Source organism: Petaurus breviceps, unplaced genomic scaffold, assembly GCF_028583685.1.
Source record: "Petaurus breviceps papuanus isolate PSGF00001 unplaced genomic scaffold, PetGlider_PUasm1.0 90842, whole genome shotgun sequence".
Taxonomy (NCBI): domain Eukaryota; kingdom Metazoa; phylum Chordata; class Mammalia; order Diprotodontia; family Petauridae; genus Petaurus; species Petaurus breviceps.
In genome coordinates, this window is record NW_027187358.1 from 15,721,370 (window position 1) to 15,725,926 (window position 4,557).

The window sequence follows — 4,557 nt, forward strand, 5'->3', positions numbered from 1 at the left end:
TTCCTTCCTTCCTTCCTTCCTTCCTTCCTTCCTTCCTTCCTTCCTTCCTTCCTTCCTTCCTTCCTTCCTTCCTTCCTTCCTTCCTTCCTTCCTCCCTTCCTCCCTTTTTTTAGTTTACTTCCACAAAATGACTAATATTTAAATGTTTTACATGATTGCACATGTATAACCTATATTGAATTGCTTACCATCTGAGGGAGGGGCTGGAGAAGAAGGAAAGAAAGGATAGAATGTGTAACTCAAAAGAAATTAAAAATTGTTTTTACATGTAATTGCAAAAAAAATATTATTAAAAAATCCACTTCCATATCATTGGTATTTTTGAGTAACTTAAACTGTCAACATGAAAGTATAATGAAGGTCACTAGCTAGTGTGATTATGAACCCAAACAACTTTATGTAAGCAGTTATGAAACCTATTGAAAAATAAGTCTCAGAGTTAATATAGAAATAAGGACTATCTGGGGTGGCTAGGTGGCGCAGTGAATAGAGCACTGGCCCTGGAGTCAGGAAGACCTGGGTTCAAATATGACCTCAAACACTTAACACAAAAAACTAGTTGTGTGACCTTGGGCAAGTCACTTAACCCTGATTGCCCTACCTTCCCCCCTCCAAAAAGCAAAAAAAAAAAAAAAAGAAAGAAAGAAATAAGGACTATCTTTATGAATCCATTAAATTATATATGGACATTCCATATAAGTATATTTCTTCTTATGAATGACACAGTCAAATTTGTATTATGGGATGCTAAAATCAACAAATTAGTGCATTGCTGCTATATAACCTTGAAAAATCATCTCATTGATTTGGGCCTTAAAGAGCATCACTACTTGTCTCAAATGCCAAGATCCTTAGGGATAGTTCTGATTATATTTCAGAAACTTAGTTTTCTTTTAAAAGTATCTTATTCCTGCTATAAAGATTAATTATTTGCCACTTTAAGATAAAAAATCTAGTCTTCAGAGGCTATACAGTCCAACCCCCTCATTTAACAGGTGAGGAAACTTAGGTCTTACAAGTTCACATGTCTTACTAAGAATCACACAATGTCAAAAGTGGGATTTGAATCCAGATCCTCTGACTCTTATGGCAGTCATCTTTCCACTGTATTTCACTGCTTTTCTTTAAATTACTAGAAGCATAATAAATATATGGCCTTAGAGCTTAATATGATGAGAAACTAACTGGTGAAAAGATTTGCTAAAGCTGCATTATCTGAATCAACTTAATTTGTAAATTTGAACTACAGTGAGTTAAGGAGATTTCTTTGCATTTCAAAGCAAATTTCAAACCCTTGAAAAATACAATATGGCTGCTTTAAGAAGTGGTTGATTTTTCCTCACTGAAAGACTGTTCCATTCAACTCAAATCAATTCAATTCAACTTGATTAGTATTGATGAGATGGTTACTGCTAATAGGCAATAATGTAGCTTTTGGGGACTTAAAGACAAAAAGACCCGCTATAAACATGTTCTACAAAGGGTAAACAACACGTTTCCCGAGAAATAAAAACAAATTAATTGGGTATGGGGTTTGCAAATACCTGTGGGAATCACAAAAGGGTTCTTGAAGGACATGACCCTGAAAGTTACCAGGGATTCCTAAACATATCTCATTTATTTCCTTACTGCACTAGTTTAAGACTTCTCTGACTTTTCCACCATACCTCCAGGTCAGGTACTTTTCCTGGCATCTCCTCCATTTTCAGCTCCTTTTTTGTATTGTCTTCCCCCATTATGCTCCTTGAAGTCAGGGACTGTCTTCTTTTTTCTTTTTCTCTTTTTGTATCTTCATTGTTTAGAACAATGGCACATAGAAGCTGCTTAATAAAGGTTTATTGACTGACTAAACAGACAGGTGAGAAAATAAAGTTATTTATGCATAGAGAGCAGTATATTCAAAGTTCTAAGACCCCTTCTTGAGTATTTTATCAATGGCAGTTCAGAATACTCATGTCAGTAAGATGATGCATCCATTGAGATTCTGAAGAATGAGCTGTACTACATGCCCCTGTGGTCCCTTGTTATTGTGAGATTCTTTGATTATTTGATTCAATAATTTGTGCAATTAAATTTACCTGCCACATGCAAAGAAATAAAATGCAATGCATTAAAGAATAAATTAAGAAGTGTTATAATCTTAAAGAAAAATACTTAAGATTAAGGGAGTTATTTCCTGTCTCTGAAAGTGTTTGGTATTTTTGTTTGTTTATCTCCATTCCTTTTAAGAAAGTTCACTGTACTTTCAGTATCTGAAAGTCCCTGAGCCAATTCAATTTTATAGTGTCAATATTTCTGAATGTCTAGTGATAGTATATTTCTTTCTTATTTTTGCTTTTTGGAGGAGAATTGGGGTTAAGTGACTTTCCCAAGGTCACACAGCTAATAAGTGTTAAGTGTCTGAGGCAGGATTTGAACTCAGGTTCTCCTGACTCCAGGGCTGGTGCCTTATTCACTGAGCCACCTAACCTAGTCACCCATCTAGTGATAGCTTAAAAATAAATAATGGAAATCCTTCCCTGACACTAAGGATGCTTTAAAATGATGTATCATTATTAATGAGTTCAGAATCCATTGTCAAAACATAAGCCACATGTTTGTGATTAAAGTTGGTTTAACATGTGCTTTCATGTGGAAATCTCAAATTTCACTTCAATACTGTATTTCAAGACAATAGCTGTTGGTTTTTTTAGGAGTTTTAATGAGGAAGTCTAATCATTCTTTAATTATAATTGGGGATGAGTAACACTCAAACAGTAAAGCCTGAGGAAGATTGAATTTAAATAGTGCCATTACTCATGTGAACAATTTTTTAAAAGAAATTTTAAAGCTACAACATGGGAAAAGTATGTGTTCAACTATTTGTATAATAAAATGCTTATTCAAATTCTTAGAAAGCTGTTCAAAATTTAGTAAAAAGGTAAGTTTGCAAAAAATGCTTTGCATGATTTTCATTAAAAAAAAACAAACAACCCAGGAGTCAAGATGGTTGAGTAGAAGCAGGACCTCCCCACTGCTCCAGCTTCCACCTTTCCCAATCCATGGAAAAAGGGTACTCTAAACAAACTTTGGAGCTACAGAACCCACAAAATGACACAGAGAAGCTAACCTCCCACTGAGGACAACCCTGCAGGCCAGCAGGCTGGCAGGAATCAGCCAGCACAGCACTCTGGGAGCTGAGCCCAGACCCATGCCAAGGCTTTAGCCCCAGGGCAGGCCTGACCAGCCACTGGCCAGAGGGACTCCAGATTAGCAGCAGCTGTGGCTATTTTCAGATTTATCAACACATAGATGCAAAAGACAAAGTAAGAAGTCAGTGCAGTCTGGACTTTGGGACCCAGTAAGTGGGAGTGCATGGGTTTTGCCCCTGGGGCGAGAAGCCACTTGAGATGCCAGCACAGCCAGCCAGCACCACGTGGTAGCTTCAGCTCCTGGCCTGTAGAGTGTAGGGGGACCAAGCACCAGTCTGAGGGGTAATCGCTCTTGCTTTAACCTTCTTGGATGTGGATTGTAGTCTAGGGTGGAGGTCCCAGAGTGTGTGTCCAGCTTGCCAAAGCATGTGGAGACCTCAGAATGGGCACCTATCTAATACCTCAGGCAGCTGAGAAAACCCCAGCATTTGGGACAAAAGCTCACCTGTCTGGCGGCAGAGTCCTACTGTGGCAAAAAGCCCAGGGGTCAAGTGACTGAGGGGCAACATGACCAGGCAAAGGAAACAAAGCAGACAGAAGATTCCAACATTAGACTCCTATTTTGGGGACAAAAAAGAGAAAAGCATGGAACAGGAGGAAGACAGTGAAGTCAGAACTCCTGCACCAAAAGCTTCAAAGGAAAATACGAGCTGGTTACAGGCCATAGAGGAAATGGCCTTAAGAAGCAGATAAGAGAAGTGGAGGAAAAATTGGGAAGAGAAATGAGAACAAGGCAAGAAAATTATATAATGAGAGCCAACAGCCTGACTGAGGAAAATAACACCTTAAAAAATTGACTAACTCAAATGGCAAAAGAGTCTCAAAAAGGCATTGAGGACAAGAATGTCTTAAAAAGCCAAATTTGACAGATGGAAAAAGAATCTCAAAAGCTCAATGAGGAGTATTATTGCTTCAGAATTAGATTGGAGCAAATGGAAGCTAATGACTTTATGAGAAATCAAGATGCTGTTAAACAGATCCAAACAAATGAAAGAATAGAAGACGATGTGAAATATCTCATGGGAAAAACCACTAACCTGGAATATAGATCCAGGAGAAATTATTTAAAAATTATTGGACTACCTGAAATCCATTATCAAAGTAAGAACCTAGAAATCATCCTCCAGGAAGTTCTCAAAGAAAACTGCTCTGATGTTTTAGAACCAGAGGCCAAAATAGAGGTTGAAAGAATCCACCGATCACCTCCTGAAAAAGATCTCCAAAAGAAAACTCCTAGGAATATTATAGCTAGGTTCCAGAATTCCCAGATTAAGGAGAGAATATTACAAGCAGCCAGAATGAAACAATTTGAATACTGTGGAAACACAATGAGGATAATCCAAGATCTGGCAGCTTCTACACTGAG